A 19,120-nucleotide genomic window follows, 5' to 3' on the forward strand; every position below is an offset into this window, starting at 1 on the left:
GGTCAAAGTCTCCTAATGCATTCAGGACCATCTTCAGTCATCCTGATCTATATCTGGCTACTGGACCCAGATGACTCCAGAGGAGAAACTGAGACAGGTGAACTTGCCCAGCTCTCTCTCATTGAAATCCCATTCACTTGTATGTCCTTGAATCACCTCCTTGAGGTCATGGTCCTCTATGAGAAAAAAAGAACAAACAATAACATGTAAATATTGATAGAGGGGATATACATGACCCACTAGCAGAAAACAGTCACAAAATAAATAAAAATAAAAGTACAATAGATAATGTTAATTTGTGGTTTTCTAAATCACCTACAAGGTTCTGTTTCTATTTGAGTTTGACAATACTGGACTAGAGTATAGATGTATAGCTTCCCCTGCTAAGTGCATCCTTCATTATTCCCAGGGACAGGCTTGTTGATGATGGACAGTGGTCCTTAAGGGATAATTTTACCCTGTGGAATAGGGCTGTAAGAAGCCAAGATTTATTAACTTTCCTACTTGGGGGAAGGGAAGAAAAGTTGGGAGAGGAATTTGAATATGCAAGCCTTCATGTGCAGGTGGTCTGCAGTGGGGGGAAGGGGAAAGGATGGGGGAGATCTCAGAAGAGGAAAGGCAGGTCAAGCATGGAACATCCTTCTCCATTCTTCTCCCTCCAGGAGCCCAGGACGCATCCTAGATCCTGGGGGATTCTGGGCTTTTTCAAAGAGAAGCAAGATGGATGGCTTTTGTGCATGTTCCTAGGTCCTGAGACAGGAGGGAGGAGACTGCTCTGGGGATGAGCAAAGAGGCAGAGGAATAGCTCTCTAGGGATCTGTCATTCTAATGAATGTGTAGAGCCTCCAAGACTGGGAAGTGAAGTTGCCTCTTCTTCATTCCTACAACAGTTCCTGATCACAAGTCACAAACTCTCATTACTCCACATCACTGGAGCCATCTGGGTTTGGAGGACCTGGGGCAGAACCAGACAGAAAAATTCCCTCCTCTCCAGCCTATGTTACAACAGCTGGGCTGAGAAGAGACATTGCAAATAAGTCATAATAAATAATCAGCACTAAGTCATCTAACACCTTTCTTTTTCAGGATTCTGGGGACTTTTTGCCCATATCTCCTCAGGATGACAATACCCCTCTGAGTTAGAGAGGTTCTGGGAACATTCTCCCCAACTTATGAAAAGAAACAAGATCCACGTTCCCATGGTATGTTTGTAGTAGATCCAACCTAAGAACCCAGGACTTCTGGTTTCCAATCCAGTGTTTTTTCTACAAATCCTTGCCTAATTAATGCATTCCACACTAATACCAATTGGTATCTCCCTCTCAAAATACGCTGCTAAGAATTAACAACAAATATGCATTTATTTATTATGTCTCTACTAAACCAGCTCTTTCTATCCCTAAGTTAACAGCACAGCATATGGAAGGAGCATTGGATTTGGAGTAAGGATACCTCCCTCTGAAGCCTTTGCCTTTGTCCCTTAATAACTCTGTAATCTTCCTTGATCAAGTGACTTCCTTGTCTGAGTCTCAGTTTTTTCATCTGTAAAATGAATGAATTGGACTTAATACTCTGAGGTTTTTTTCAGCTCCAAGTCCATATTTTATGATACTAGATATTGTGGAAGATACAGAGAACAATGGAAGATGTCTTCCATGGGTGTATTAGCCCAGCTGGAGGGAACAAGACTAGCAATAAAAACGATTAACTTAGAGAAGAATACAAGGTCATGTACAATTTAGTCCTAAATCATGTGGTACTGTACTCTGAACTAAAGGAGTTTAAAGAAGGGGAGATCAACCTTGACTATATGTAAACACAGTAGATATTTCATTTTTATTCTTGTTTAAATTGATTCTAGATTCCAGTACTTAGGAACATGATATAAAAAGACTTCTATTTGTTCAGCCTCCTCCCAATGGTTGGGAAGTGCACCATGGATTGATTATTCATGCCTTTCCCCTCTTCCACAATGGCCTTTTTGGGGGGCCATTTCAACTGCTTATGGACACCTTTATCAGAGATATGTAGATCCACAATTTTACAAAGATAGGCATCCTCCAGGAAGGGCTTGAGGAAGAATAGGTTAGTAAGAGCATTTTCATACTGATTGAAGGCAAGGAAAGGTAGATTGGTTGTGTGAAGAATGGTCAAGGACATGATGGCTAAAAATAGGATTTAGGTTTCTAGATCATGGTTTCAAATATAGGCCTGATAGGCTTTTTAACCAATGATGTAAAGTGCCCAATGAGGGCTGGTGACACACACATACACATACACATATGTGTGTATGTATACCCACATTTGTATATGTATGTATATTTCTACATATGCACACATAAATGTATACACATAAATATATTTCACACACTGGACAAATTTGCATATATGTAATATATGTACAATATGTTATATATAATTATAATTATATTACAATATATTATATATACACATAAAGATATTTCACAGACACATTTGTATATATATGCACATATATATCTACATGTACACATACAAACATACATAAAATTTATCTTACATGCATAGACATAATATATCAGATTTATATCACTATATATATATATAAGTACCCAAATATAAATTTATAGACATTTATATATTTTTTATGTACTTGTAAGTATGTAAATTCATATACTTATTTATATTTATATATTTGTAAGTATACAAATCATATACTTATTTGTATTATTTATATATTTGTAAGTATGCAAATCCATATGCACATGCATATGTATATACATTTACTGGAGATCTTTCTCAATCCTTCTTAATTCCACTGCCTTCCCTCAGTTACTTGTTTCCCATTTATCCCATAAATAGCTTCCTTTATATATATATTTATTTGCATAATATCTCTCCCATTAGATTGTAAGCTTTTTTAGGACAAAGATTGTCCTTTGCCTATTTTTTGTGTCTCCAACACTTTACATGTTAACTGGCACATTAAGTTAGCATTTAACAAATGGTTTTTGATTAATATATGTTTACAGTCTTGCAAATCTGATTCAGAGAGCTGTAAACTGAAAATATACTATCCAATCCAAGAACCAACAATAAAACCAATGGTTTTAAGAATATTTTCATTGCTTAGGTTGTAGCTGCCAAATCTCTGATGAGAATTGAAAGGAATGAATTCTTCCTAATCTAGATAAGACTAAGGGAAGGTAGAAATTTTTTTTATTAGGGGAGGAGTAAAATAATAAAGAAAAGGAGTAAAATAATAAAGCAGCTGCCTTGAGAAGGCCTTTTTAAAATGTGGACCTATATGACTGGTTTGGATATGGAGTCAGAAACACTTGTTCAAATCCAACCTCAGCTATTTCTTAGCTATGTGACCTTCAGCAAAGTCACTTAACTTTTATCCCAGTTTCCTCAATTGTAACTGGGTTATATTGAGGAACAAATAAGACAATAATTGTAGAGTTTAGCATGGGTGCTTAGCTTATAGTAACTGCTATATAAATGTTAGATAATGCTGTTATTTTCATCATCTGTACAACTGCAAATTTGATTAACAAAAAACGAAAAACAAAAGCCAAAAACTGTTTTGATTAGCCCCAGAGACACTTTGTCCTGGAACATTATCATTAACATTAGGTTATATGTATTATAATTATAATCCTACCTTCTTAAACTCATTTTCCTCAATTCCTTCATTAGACTGTGAGTTCCTTGAGACCAGGGACTCTTTTTTGAGTTGATTTACAAGAAAAGTGAGGAGATGATAGAGTAGTACCCAATTGCTCTTCACTGCTTTCAAATCAGCAATCCTGGAAAAGGGAGAAAGAACCCTGCATACAACCAGGAGACCAGAATTCAGATTTTGGCTTCAATATTTTCTATTTCCTTCTTGATCTTGGAGACTATTTAATTTCTCTGGCCCTCAGTTTCTTCTGTAAAATAAGAGACAAGATGATTTTTGAGGTCCCTTCTAGCTGTAATCTGTAATCCTGGGTACTGTCAGGTATAATTACCAAACTCCATTGGTGAGCTTCAAAAAATTAGAAGGGATGAGAGAGATTTCACAGGACTGGAGACTGGAAAACATTGTTCCCATTTTCAAGAAAGAGAAAATGGTAGAATCTGCAAACTGTGGCCAGTGAATTTGTCTTTGAATCTTTGTGAAATTGTAGGACCCACTCTATTAAAAGAAAGTTTTTAGCATCTAAAAAAAAATAATTTCATTAAGACCCATTTATAAAGAACTTGTCTCATTTCATCTTTTTTTTTTTTTTAAGGATTACTGAACTATCAATCAGGGAAATGCTGTAGATATAATATACCTATCTCTGCAAAGCATTTGATAAAGTCTTTCATCCTATCCTCATGGTTAAGATGTAATGATGTAATAAAGATCAATGATCAAAAACTTAGAAGTACTTGGAAATACTTGAATGACCAGAATGAACAGAAGCATTCACTAAAAAGCTGATGTCAACATGGAGGAAAGTATCTATTAGAATGATTTACCCTTCATTCTGTGTGGTTTAATACATACTTAAAAAAATAACTTAAAACTTGGATAAAGGAATGGATAGCACATTTATAAAACTCACATAAAACTCACAAAAGACATTTAAATGAGAGTGATAATAACACATTGTGGGACAGAATAAATACATAAATCATCAGGCCAGAAAAGAAGGCAAAAACAAATCAAGTAAAATTTAATAGTAATAAAAGTAGAGTTTATACTTGGGTTAAAGAATAGAGTCTCGTGAAAAAGATCTGGGGATTTTAGTGGACTATATAAACTAGTGAAAGTTATTAGTGTGGAGGAGGTTATGATCTTTATGATCTCTGAAATTCTGAGTCCTAGGTCCTTTTCAGTTCTAATACTATAATGGTTTGGTGAAATTATTATGCTTATTCACTAAAATCTCTGATTAATGGTTTGATGTGAAAAGGTTGAGATTATTTGGGAATTTCTAATATCCAAGTTCTCCAAGTACTCTCCTAGTCAAGATTACCTTTCCTGCTTGCCCTGAACTGAAGAGTTTTCCTTATTGTCCTGAGGATACAAGAAAGTGATTGATATAGGCTGGGAAAACTCTGAGGCTGGCAATCAGCACTCTGGTTCTCTTTGAGTGCTGCAATTCCGGAAGCATCTTAGGTTACTGGACCCATTGGCATTTATGGCTGAATTTATTCCCATTAGACATTTCAGCATAACTATTTTGGTTTTTAAAGGCATGGGCAATATAAGATTTTTATACCTGTTACTGAAAATGAAGCCCTGGAAAAGAAAATCATAGATTATCCAAAGGTAAAGGAAACCCACTAGTTTTTGGAGAGAAATCTTACCATATATTTGTTTATTTTTTTCTATTTCTTGAAACATCAACAGGCTCTCAGCACTTTTGCTTTCTATTTTTCAAATGACATAAGCCTATTATGCAGGAAAACTCAGAACTCTTTTCACACCTTTTCTCCTATGATAATGTTATTACATTCTTGTCCATATTCCACTCTCTCCCTCATTACAAACTCATAATCCTGCCCTGATATGCTCTATTATAGGTACTCGAGTCAGTCAATTTCAAGTTAATATTTTGTGAGACTTGGAATCAGAAAGGAAAGGTTTTCTTATCCCTTCCTCCTTAGTCTCTCATCCCTGCCCTGCCCCCCATTTTAGAAAGATCTTTAGGAATTTTTTTTTCCTGTTAAAGTAGAGCAGGTGTTTACCCCCTAGTAAAAAAAATGGAAGGGAAAAAGTGTTCCCATCTGTAGCCCCATAAATGAATCCAGAGAAACTGAACTGTTCTCTCTTCTCCTAAGATGAGACCCCTTTATCACAAGCCTACCTTTGATTTCTCTAGCCTAGAACCTAAATATTTAACTTCTGAAATTCAGTTGACAGACCCTGACTTGGGGCATAGTTGACAGACCCTGACCTGGGGCATAGGGAGAGATCTTCTTAGAGGCAAAAAGGCTCATGACTTAGACTTGGAAGTATAATCTGTACTTTTCTAGAGATGAAGTAAGATTGGTTGTCCAAACCCTGTTTTGCCCTGGAATCCTTGGGGGTATGATCTACTGCTCAGAGAGGAGAGAAGGAGACTCCCCCTGACATACCCTAGGATGTCAGAGTCCTATTAGCAATCAGGAATGCCTAGATTCCTTCGGAGGCATTGACTTGTAGTTGGATTTTTAAAATTATATACCATCACAATAGCCAGGTAATCCTTATCTGGATATGATATCGTGTTCTAGGGAAACCTTAGATTGATATGAGCTTTTTTTCTCTTTCTCTCAATTACTCTTAGGTGATTGGCTAACCAGAAAGTAGTTTTGTAACTCTTTGGGCCAAGGAAAGCTAGAAGGAATGTAAATAATTTGCTAATCATTTATCTAGCTGTTGTTCTAATGGAGCATTTATTGGTACTGAAATCATCTAAACATCTCTATTATCCAAATTGCCTCTAAGACACATTCCCTCAGCTACTTTGCATACATCTGCATGTTTTATTGAAAATTAAGACCAGAAGTCATTTGCATTTCCCCCCCAGAGCCCAATTATCTGAACAAATCAATTTTCCAAGTACTACTTGATACCAATTAGTTAGAACAACTAGAGCCCCACTGTTTTCTGGATATAAGATCAGTGACAATCATTGCAATATGTGTCACAAAGCCCAAGTTGGGTTGAAATGAGAGCTGACTAAAACATTTGGTTTACTCTCCTATCACCACCACCCAAAATATGTTTACCAGAAGGAAGTGTATCTTTGTCCCACACTTATTCAATCTACATATGTATGGGGAAGCTGATGCTCTCTCTATTAATTACACTGCAATGTCTTTGAAAAGGACTTCAGTGAATATGATGGAGAAGATTCAAAATATTTCCAGATAGTTGAAACTGTGTTATTCAATGTCTGATAGATAAATGTAAAGGCATTTAAGTATATTAGGCAGTTCATATTTATACAACTTCAAGCTCATTAGTACTGCAAGGTAAAAGGATATCACTGAAAATTCTCTGTTGAGGTTTTTAGTCTCAAAAAAAGGAGACAGAGAGGGAGACCAAGAGAGGGGGAAAGGGACAGAAGAAAAGAAGAGAAAGGAAAGAGAAGAGAAAGAAAAATAAGAGAAGAGAGAGAGAGAGGGAGAGACAGCGAGATAGAGACAGAGAAAGAGAGAAAATGAGAAGAATGGAAGGGAGAGGAAATTTTCTGCATGTAGAAGATTGGAAAGAAAATTAAGTAGTATAGTAAAAGTTTGGGCCTTAGAGTTAGGAAAATGGGTTCAAATCCTACCATCAATATTTTGATTGGTTTTTTACACATAGAAATTAAATTGATTCCTCTTCTTACTCTAAATTTATGTCTCTCAATACCGGTTTCTTTGCTTCTTCTCTTCTGTCTCTACATTCTTTTCTTTGGTGAATTCATCCCCTTCCATTGCTTCACTTATTACTTCCATGCAGTTAACTTTCAAATCTCCCTTTCTCGTTCTCTCCCTTTCTCCTTCCTTCCCTTCCTCTCTCCCTCCTTTTGTCTCTATCTCTCCCTCTCCCTCCCTCTGTCTCTGTCTCTGTCCTTTCTCAAGATCTAAATCAGATGGCTCCTCTTTCATGAAGCTTTCCCTAAATTAAATGATTTTTGTGGATTCTTCTAACCCAAAGTTTTGCCTTTATCCTGTGTCCCCAGTGCTTAACACATAGAAGATCTTAAAATATTTGTTGAATTGACTAAATTGTATGATAACTGAAAGTAATCTATCCCAGTTTAGACTTTGTTATGTACTTTGGACTCACTTTTGCCTTTATCACAGTCTACCTTTAATTATACTCATTAGATTATAAATTGTTTGAGGGAAAGAAGTATCACTTCCCTTTTTACTTTAGATTCTTAAGGAATGTTAGATTTTATTGAATTTTATTGGTGTTGACGACCCACTTGCTTAAGCAGAAGCTTTCCAAGGCTTCTCATGCTGTGTGATTTTTACTCATGGCTTCTCCTTCTCTGCCACTCATCCACTATAGCAAAGGCTTCCTCTTAAGTGCATCATATAGACCAGGGGTCCTCAAACTACGGCCCGCGGCCAGATGCGGCATCTGAGGACGATTATGCCCCTCACCCAGGGCTATGAAGTTTCTTTATTTAAAGGCCCACAAAACAAAGTTTTTGTTTTTACTATAGTCTGGCCCTCCAACAGTCTGAGGGACAGTGAACTGGCTCCCTATTTAAAAACTTTGAGGACCCCTGATCTAGACCATCTTTCACTTCCAGGGCTAGTCTAATTCCTTTTCTAGACATGTATGTCCACTTTCTCATCCTTCCTGTTCCTGAAGGTTGGGAGCAAGGACACAATTATAGGATAGTAGTACTACAAAGAACTTTTAGTCTAATATTCTTATTTTTCAGATAAAGAAACTGAAACCTGGAGAAGGGAAGTATCTTGCTCAAAATTACCTGGCTAGTTGGTGGCAGGGGGAGGGGAAGAGACTAGATTTCTAGTCATTTATGATGTTGAATCCAAGGCTTTTCCTTCTTTAATAAACTGAATACAACCTGTTGCTTGCAATCATTTCCTCCCCAGCATTAACCTCCCTCGTAGAACTACTTCCACATCTACATCTGTTTTTTTGTTATGTTTGATGTATTTCTACATAAAATTCTCTCTCTCTCTCTCTCTCTCTCTCTCTCTCTCTCTCTCTCTCTCTCTCTCTGTCTTTTTCTGTGTATGTGTATGTGTATGCACGCTCTATCCATCTTTGGCTGGTTCTGATGACAATGATGTTTCATGATCTCTTCCTCCATATTTTTATGACCTCTTCAAATACCACAGTGATGGGAAATAATCAGTTCTGCCTGTCAATTCCTTTTTTCCTACGCGAATATAGAAAAACTGATGTCCTGTCTTCTGTTTCCCATCTTCAGACCTTTCCAATCCTCAATCCAGTGTTTGCTTCCATACTAAATTCCCTCAATCCCCTTCAAAGACCAGGTTCTGAAGGAAATTTAGGTTCTCTTCCCATTAGAATGGTAGTATTACATTATATTACACCATCACTATGGTACCATAGTGCATAGAGCACTGAATCTGGAGTCAGGAACACCTGAGTGCAAATCTGTCTCAGGCACTTACTGCTGTGGGATCTTGGGTAGGTCACTTAACCTTGTTTGCTTTAATCCACTGGAGAAGGAAATGGCAACCCACTCTAGGATCTTTACCATGAAAACCCCATCAACAATATGGTTCAAAGATCACAGACTCAGACATGACTGAGCAACACTGCATCATCATATGACCCCTTCCAATTCCTCAGAGAACTTATTTTAGTTTTGTTTTGACTCTTGTGTTTGCATGTCAAAGTTCCTACTCTGTTTTGGTTTTATTGGAAATGCTTGAAATTCTACCTTCAAAGGTCCTTCTTTCTACTTTCTTCCAGAAGATGATCAATGTAGTCTTTGCATCCTTTCTTTGTCTTCTTGTTTTAATACATCTGGGTAGTTTGAAATATAATGTCCAGATTGCATTTTTTAAATCATATTTTCATGGTATCCAGTATTTCTAAAATTCTCTCTTTAACTAACCTGTTTTCCAGGTTAATTGTTGTTGTATCAAATAATTTACATTTTTTTTCAATCGTTTGGTTTTGTTTTAATATTCCTTGCTGGGGCAGTTGGGTGGTACAGTAGATAGAGCACCAGCCCTGAAGTCAGGAGGACCTGAGTTCAAATCTGCTCTCAGACACTTAATACTTCCTAGCTATGTGATCCTGGACAAGTCACTTAACCCCAATTGCCTCAGCAAAAAAAATTTAAAAATCTAATATTTCTTGCTCTCATGGAGTCATTGATTTTTCTTTGGTCAGTTCTAGGTTTCAGAGTCCATTACTTGGGTGACTTTTTAACCATATTGTTCTCTAAGACGCTTGTTCTACTTTCAGTTTTTTTCCCATTAGAATCTTTATTTGATTTTCTGTTGAGTTTTTTTCATAATTATTCATGTGGTCCTTGTGGAAAGTGCACTTTTCCCTTTGAATCCGTGGTAGTACTCTTTTTTTTTTTTTTTTTTTTTTTTTTTTTTTTAGATTTTCTTAGAACATCTCTGGATCCACAATTTTTTATTTTTTTTTTATTTTTTTATGCAAAGCATCTTCTTTTAATGGTAAAATTGCAGAATACTTGACAGAATATTTTCAGAATCACATATTTTGAACTAAGTATAAATATTTACTTGACAGTGGTACTCTAAGCATATAAAATTTTTAAACAATGGCCAATGATATTTTTTACTAAAGTTATTTAATATACTATTTGAAGAACTAGAAAATACTAATACTTATATGCATATAATAAAACTTCCAGAACATTCAAGAATCCCATATTTTCCAAAAAGACTTACCTGATCCTTCCTTAACACTAGGTCCCTCCATCTGAAATTATCTCTTAGTTACCCTTTATATGTCTTTTTTTTTTTTTAATAGCCTTTTATTTCACAATTTTTTATATGAGTTTCTGATGTTCCCGGGACTTTCGTGGGAGGAGTATTCTCTATTTTACCTGCCTCTAGATCTATGTTTCATGATATATGTGTCTCTGGTCCAGCTGGAAGGCTACTCTTATTTTCCTGTGGCTTTGCCCTTTTCTCATGGGCTTCTGACTGACTTTGGGAAGTTGTGGGATGGGAAAGTTTTTTTTTCAATCGGATTATTTAGCCTGATAAGATTTTTTAGATCTTTCCTGGAGTACATCTATGCCTTCAAAAGGCTGCCATTTTAGCTGGAAGAGCTACATCTGGTTTCAGTAACCATCAGGTATACTGTTGGGCCAAAATAAGTTTCACTGAAGTGTGAAGCACAAGTCACTTTATAGATAATCAGGGTAAATGATGAACAATCCATCTTCAGTTTCTAGTCTGTGTAACTAAATACCACTTATTTATTCTAGTGACTATGGGTATTCCTGGGTAGAGATTCTAGGTGCTCTAAGCACATTACATGATATAAAGAGAAACAGAACTAATTACATGATTTAGGTCAGAAAACCTGAATTCTAATTCCAGTTTTGCTGCAATTTAGCAAATTACAATTTCTACAATTGTCTCCTTATCTATACAATGAGGGCAGTGGAGTTGATGATCTCTAAGGATCTGATTTAAAATCTATGATCCCATTGGAAGTTTCTGGTGACCCAGGATAAACTGCCCACCTGTTCTGGGCTTTAGTTTCTTTGTCCACCAAATGGAGACACCAGCTATCTGCACAAGGTGCCTTTCAATGACTTGTTTCTACAGTGCTTTGAGTTCCTTAAAGAAAGGCATCAGAAAAATCCAAGGAACACAAGAGATCTCTGATGGTGCATCTCAGTCACTACCCCTTGTCTCCTAGAAGTGATACCGAGTGGGGAGAGCTGAGCCTTGTCTCATTTTCCTGTCTTGCTAACAGTCCCATGCAGCTGCAGCAAGGGCACAAAGAAACTGAGAAGCATTGAAAGGGACACAGTCAGTTCACTGATAACTCATTAATGGCGTTTCATATTTTTCCTCCTTTAAAAGGACTGTGTGTGCATGGGGTGAGGGGGAGGGGGAAATGAAGCATACTTGATGAAGAACATTAAGTGTGACCCTTAAAAAACACACACACAAGGCTTTTTTCCTTCTTTTTTTTTTAAATGTGGCTCAGACAGCTGGCTCTTTAAATATTAATCAGGGGGTCATTGATATGCAAATACATTAAAGCCAAATAATGCTCCTGCAGCTGCAGACCATGAAGCCAGCCTAGGCAGAATGTGAGCTCCCTCTCCAAAGCTAATGGAAATATTTCAGAGCCCAGGTGCGGGGGGCCTGAGAGCAGGATCCATCCTAATAAGGTAATTTGCGGACAACCTCCTAGGAGGACAAATTAAATCATTTACCCACTTGATGGTTTCTGACCGATTGGATAAAGGGGAAAGAAAAAGAAAAAAAAGGGTGTTAATCTTATAATTGTTTTGTTTACTCTGGCTCGTAGAAGCTCCCCTGGCTTCTAGCCCTGATGTCCAGCCGTTTACAATCAAGTTATTGACAGGGAGGAGCAGTGCCAACCAATCATGGAGAGGAAAGGATCCACCGGAAAGATGGCGCGGAGAGGAAATCCGAGGGTGTTTAGAGAAATCTGCCTGAAATGGGTGCTCGGGCGAGGTGGACTTGATGGTCATGTTTTGTTCAACGTGCCTCTCCCTAGCCTTGCTCCTGGTGCAGGTGCTCAGGGTTAAATGGTGGATGGAGCCCCTTTCCCAACGCTGACAGCCCAGAGCCCGAAGAGCACCCTTTCCCTTTTCTTTCTGCTGACCTTTTCTAGAATTAAGCGTAACGTTTCAGAGCTGGAGATTTTCCTTCTGGATTCTCTCCAGTGGGAATATCTCTAAGGTTGTGTCTGGGAAGGAGCTGTCATGTTGCATTGACAAATTGAGGGACTTTTGGAAACACAATAGTAAGCCCCTAACACCAGGGCTGCCAGAACTGCATAGACCTGGGATTTATAACAAGATCTTTTCTAGAACTGTCTCCCCGAGCATCTCATTCTTCCAAGCTATTAGGCAAGCTAGTTTCTCATGATTCAGAGAACTCCTAGGATCCTTCCATGCTCTTTAGTTGGGGATTAGTTTGATGAGACTAGAGGAAAAAGCACTTGACCTGAAGTCGGAGGCGCTGGGTTCAAAACACATCTCTTCTACTTACTACCCATGCGATGTTGGGCAAATCGCCTTTAGCCTTGTGGACCTCAGTTTCTTCCTTTGTAAAATGAGAGCCAGACTGTGATCTCTAAGATCCTTTCCAGCTTTGTGAACATTTTTAAAAAGTGGGTATTCCTGGGAATGCATCTTCTACAATTCCTCTTTTATTATACAGCCTTTTACATGAATCTCTTAATCTCCATTCATTCAACAAGTATATAATGAATACCCATCTTGTACAAAGTGGCCCTAATACATTGAATTTATGTATTGTTTGAATATAGGTCTTAATGTGTGTATGATTAGCTAACATTTTTATTTTTATATCACATTTATTTCTAGATACAATGCTTTTCTCCCTTCCCTAATCCTCCTTATCTAAAACCTGTTTTTAAAAAGAAGTTAAGCAAAAACAACTGATACAGTGATTGTGTCTGAAAATGTAGACCATATCATGCTCCCATATTCGTCCATTTCCCTGTCTAGAGGAGAGAATATATTTTTGATTTTAAGCTTCCCATGGTTGAAGATTGTCTCTTTAATTTGCTTTGTTCAATGCTTAGTACAGGGTTAAGTCTAGCCAGACATATAATTTGATGATGAATTGATACAGTAGGATTGTATCCTCAGGTGAATTTTCAATGGTCTGTGAACAGTCAAGATGATGTCAATACCATTTAGCATTTAGTGTCCTGTGGTTCACTTCCTGGGGTAAGACTGAATGTGTTTGTAGCTGCAGTAAGTCAATGGTGGTTCATTTTGTTGTGGGTAGGGGAAGTAGGAGAAGATGAGAATTATAGAGAGAGTTGATCAAACCCTTGGAAATGTGGGCAAAACTAGTGCAGACTTTGTGGGTAAGATGGAAGAATTCTTGTGGCTGAATTAATTAGCAATTTGATCACAAGGGGCACTGAGTGGGATTCCACTAAAGTCTATCTTCCCTCATAGACACATAACTCGGAGAAAATAAGCTGTCAGAATTGAGAAGGGACCTCAGAAACTACCTCCTCTTTTTACAGATGAGGAAACTGAGTCAAGGACAGGGAAGTGATTTTTCTACAGCCATAACAACTAGCTAATGGGAGGTCAGTGGTAAGAATTCTGGCTAGAATACTGACAGTACAGTATTGTTTATACCACACTGTCTCACCATTAACAGTAGGAGAAAGATGAACAGACAGTATCCTAACTTAGAGCAAAATTAAATTAGCTGATGGAAAGGGAGTCATCTTGGTTCAGGTGATCCTATATCAATTGGAAGTACATTACAATTTCTTTAGTTTTTATTGTACCCAGAGAAATGATAGTGACACTTTTGAATTAGTAAAAAACTGGAAACAAAATGAGAACTCATTGATTGGGGGACTGCCTGAGTAAATTATGATGTACAAAAGTAATAAAATACCATAAGAAATGATGCCAAAGGAAGAATTTAGAGAAATACTGAGAAGACATATTAATTGCTGAAGGGTGAGGTATGAAGAACCAGGAGAATAATATGCACAATGACTACAATAATGTAAATGAAAAAAATTAAAAGCAAACTGAATAATTAGAAGAAATGACGATGCATCTGTCAGCAAATAGGTGGGAAATTACACATATGGAATGTTATGTATGCTATCAGGTGTGTTCATTGTATTGATTGATTTATTAGTTACAGGGGAGGGGTCATTGTGGCAAGGGAAGTGAGGAAGATGCAAATGGTAAAAGATTGTGATATAAGAATAAAAAATGACAATACATCTTAAACAAAAAGTAATGCAAAAGAGCCTACCCTAGTAAATATATTAAAAAGATATTGTTAGTTCATTTTGGAACTAGCCTGCTGTCTACATATATTGGAAAGAGTTGGAAGGCAGATATCTTTTCTCTCTGATCAACACATTATTCATGAACAAATTAATATAGAACATAGTAAGTATGTGAATGTGGACCAGACTTGAGTATTAATTGGGGATTAACCATTCACACAGTAACACAGTAAAATCTTTAGCAAATTATAGATGAAATAAATATAGAAAATTATTCTTTATGCTAAAAGAACAAATTAAAACTTGTGGTCACTCTTCTAGTCTCCCTTTCAACTTCTGAACTAGATAATTCTCTGCTTGGAGAATAAGGCTTTTGGATTACATTTGGATCACATATTGTAGGAATTTGGAAGATTCGAGTGACCAAATTTTACTCGCCCCTATGAGAATGGCTATTTAAAGCTTAGATCAGGAAAAAATTGGGAGAGAAGAATACCCCTAGTCTAGACCCTAAGTAAACTCCAGATGAGCAGGTCACAAAGAGGTGGTGGAGAAAATCAGTTTAATATGTTTTCCATACCTCCCTAAATACAACAGACTGAATGAGCAACCAGCTTCGCCACCCTATTATTGGAATATGAATTGTAAATAGAGCAGGGGAGGTAAGGCCGGGTATAGAATGAATGCTCAGATCCATCCATGTACTCACCCACTCGCCTGAGCAATGCAGGTCTGTGCTATAAACAGATCATTCTGTGCTCAATCCACATGGGCGGAAAAGGCATGTCCAGCCAGCTCGTGATGTATATTCTGCAAGCAGCTGGGCATGTGCTGTGTGTTCTTTATATCCTGGCCATAAATGTAATAGTTTGTGAAGGATATATAAGCATTCAGATCAGGCAGCACGTCATGGGCTGGGGAAGGCAGCTCTCCCAGAAAGCCCAGGGCTGCTCACTCTAGATGGAGCCTGAGCAGCTATTCCCCTGGCTTTTCTCAGGACCTCACCCAATGGGGAATTTAGTGAACAATGCAAATGAGGTGCCATTTTCCCCGCATAGTTTTATTGTTTTCCCAACACTCCTCTTTTCATTTTTGTGGTAGCCCAGATAAAATACAAATTTGACTGACAGCTTTCTGTCACATAAGGGATGAGGTCCTAGTTCTTTGGAAGAACTCAGAGCTCCCTATCTCTCCTTTATCCCAGTTAACTTTTTATGTCCTTTACCACCCAATTTATTCATTAGGCTCATCATTAAGTCATTCCTTCTGCTTTCTCACAAACTGTGCTCCTTCTATATAACTTTCTCCACTAACCTCATTCATTTTCCTTCCTTCAAGAATTTTTCCCAGATTTCTTATTGGAGGAATGATATTAGGTACCCTGTCTGGCTCTGGCATTCCCATATCACTTATCATTGTTGGAATGCACTAGCTCTTAATAAGTATATGAGGTTTCAACAATTTCAAGTGTAAAATAATTCAAGTGTAAATTGAAGTCCCCTTCAATTTAAAATCATTATTCTATAATTGATCCTATATGTAAGTTACTTATTGCCTCTTACACATGTGGGCATTTTATTGCTGAAAGGAACAAAAAAAAAAATGACATTTCAATGAGAGAAGGAGATTCTTATTTTAGATAGGAGTTGGAATCTCTGATGTCTGGGGTAATTTCTACCTTGAGACATTTTGTGGATCTAAAAGAAAATGATTCCTTAGTTCAATTTCCTGAGATAACCTGATGGAAAACAGAATAATAACCCAGGGCATTGTGGTCCTTTACATAAGATTGTTTTCAGACTTTTGAAGAGTACAACTAAGAAGCTATAAATCAAATGACTGTTTGGGAACTGTGGGATAAGCATATATAAAGGAGTATAGGAAGGGATAAACCTGATAGAAAAGCTAATTTTTAAAAAGTTTTCAAATCCTAACATAGGGATGAATCATTAAGCACAAAGAAGCCTTCTCTGAGGCAGTAAATTCAGGCATAATATGAGGAGAAATCAGATGGACATAGGAGATTAAGAAGAAGAGAAACTTGTAATCAAAAGAAAGAGAAAACAGCAGCTGAAGAGGAGCTGCTTTGGGCCCAGTCATCTGAGAGAGCTCGTGGAATTGCTTAGCATAATGCCTGGCACATAGTAGGCTCTTAATAAATTTTTATTGATTGATTGAAACCAGATAAACTCTACAACTACTATTCTCATCAGAGGAGATCAGAAACGGAATGGAGGAAACAGAATCTTTCTTCCATGCGAAGTAACTGTTTGTGTTATTTGCTCAATCTTACATTCTTGTCCTTTTGTAAAGGTCCTAGTAGTAGAAACAAAAACAAAATACAAAAACAAAAAAAGAAAAAAACAAAAGAGGAATAGATGGGCCTAGATAATCCACCTAGTGGTCACTCAGAGTTGGACATGAGAATGACATGAATTTCAGAAGTACTGTTTATTATATATAAATGAGATATCTAGTTGTATGAGCTTAGAATAATTTTTTCATTAGTGGGGATGTGACATTGAACCAACTAAATTTTTTTAATAGTTTTTTATAAGTTATATGCATGAGTAATTTTTACGCGTATTGACAAACCTTTTGTTCCAATTTTTCCCCTCCTTCCCCCCACCCCCTCCCCTAGATGGCAGGATGACCAATACATGTTAAATATATTAAAGTATAAATTAAATACAAAATAAGTATACATGTCCAAACTGTGATTTTGCTGTACAAAAAGAATTGGCTCTGAAATATTGTACAATTAGCCTGTGAAGGAAATCAAAAATGCAGGCAGGCAAAAATATAGGTATTGGGAATTCAATGTAATGATTCTTAATCATCTCCCAGAGTTCTTTCGCTGGGTGAAGCTGGTTCAGTTCATTACTGTTCCATTAGAACTGATTTGGTTCATCTCATTGCTGAAGATGGCCAGGTCCATCAGAATTGGTCATCATATAGTATTGTTGTTGAAGCATATGATGATCTCCTGGTCCTGCTCATTTCACTCAGCATCAGTTCGTGTAAGTCTCTCCAGGCCTTTCTGAAATCATCCTGTTGGTCATTTCTTACCGAACAATAATATTATGGAATATTTACCACAATTTATTCAGCCATTTTCCAATTGATGGGCATCCACTCAGTTTCCAGTTTCTGGCCACTACAAAGAGGGCTACCACAAACATTCTTGCACATACAGGTCTCTTTCCCTTCTTTCAAATCTCTTTGGGATATAAGCCCAGTAGTAACACTGCTGAATCAAAGGGTATGCACAGGAACCAACTAAACTTTTACTCTCAGACCCAAAGCAACCATTTCCTTTTTTTCAAATGATAGTAGCTTTTTATTTTTCAAAATACATGTAAAGATAGTTTTCAACATTCACGTTTGCAAAATCCCATATTCCAATTTTTCTTCTTCCCTTCCCCTGCCCCCTCCCCTAGTCAGCAAGCAATCCAGTATAGGTTAAACATGTGCCATTCTTCCAAACATATTTCCACATTTATCATATTACATAGGAAAAATCAGACTAAAAAAAGGAGAAAATAAGCAAGCAAACTCTAAAAAAGGGGAAAAAAACTATGTTGTGATCCACATCCCGTCTCCATAGTTCTCTCTCTGGATGCAGATGGCTCTCTCTATCACAAGTCTATTGAAACTGGCCTGAATCACCTCATTGTTGAAAAGAGCCAATTCCATCACAATCCAAAGTAACTATTTTCAAAATGGCTGGTTATATAAGATATATTTATAGGATGGAACTGCTGGTCAACTGCCCAATTGCAGTTAACCCCTAAAATCATAGACTCAATATTTCCATTTAGGCAAAAAAAGCTCCTGCCCCACCCCCACTCCAAAATAGAATATTGGCCACAATTCAGTGGAAAATCATTAAATTATATTGTATATATAGTGGAAAAGATGGCTCATTAGAAGCTCTACTGTACCATGACCTACTGGTTTTTAAATTGCAGTGACTGTGCATCCTCTTTGCCACACAAGAATAGTCAGAGCTCTTTAACAAGAAAGCCTATAACCAGAACTATATCAGCTTTTTTGTATGTCAGACTTACAATTATAGCCAGTCAAACAGAAAAGATCTTTTAGGCCATTCTGTTTCTTTTCTTTACCCCAGTGATTAATCTCAGCTTGCTCTCTATTTGAGTTGGGGTAAGAAAAGTTCTTTCACCTCCCATCATACTTCTGGGCTACTAGAACTGAGGTCACGCAGATTTCTTTGGAGCTTCACCTTAATAAGACTAGAATGGGTGGGACCCAGCTACATTTTTTTCTTTTGTTTTTAAAGCAAGTTTTAATTGATCGTTTCTGTTTTTAACATCTATATAGTTATCTTAAGCAACCTTCCTTCTTCTGCTCTCAGAGTCATCCCATTTAAGCAATAGTAATTTTTTTTCAGAAAGAAAAAGAAAAATCAAAACAACTGATAATACATTGGAAAAGTCTGAAAATAAATACAATGTGTAATACCTGTGGCTCTCCTAGCTCTATGAAGGGATGGGTTAGGAGATCTTCTCAGATCTAGACAATGTCTAGATCCTCAAACCAAAGGGTCCATTATACTTCAAGAAAACATGAGAAGAAAGTCTCTATATACACCAAAATATGTATAGTGGTACTTTTTATATAATAGCTAAGAATTTGAAACTGAGTCAATGCCCA

At 37.0% G+C, this 19,120-nt stretch overlaps 1 long non-coding RNA gene across 1 annotated transcript in view; it reads left to right on the forward strand.

Moving 5' to 3' along the window:
• Window positions 1-318: 318 nt before the first annotated feature.
• Window positions 319-19,120, forward strand: part of LOC116420485 — a 71,098-nt gene continuing 52,296 nt past the window's right edge. The window contains exons 1-2 of the long non-coding RNA XR_004230824.1: window positions 319-1,202; window positions 6,288-6,348. This is a non-coding gene — a long non-coding RNA (uncharacterized LOC116420485). The remainder of the gene's footprint in view (window positions 1,203-6,287; window positions 6,349-19,120) is intronic.

This window comes from Sarcophilus harrisii, chromosome 1, assembly GCF_902635505.1.
Source record: "Sarcophilus harrisii chromosome 1, mSarHar1.11, whole genome shotgun sequence".
In the NCBI taxonomy this organism is placed as follows: domain Eukaryota; kingdom Metazoa; phylum Chordata; class Mammalia; order Dasyuromorphia; family Dasyuridae; genus Sarcophilus; species Sarcophilus harrisii.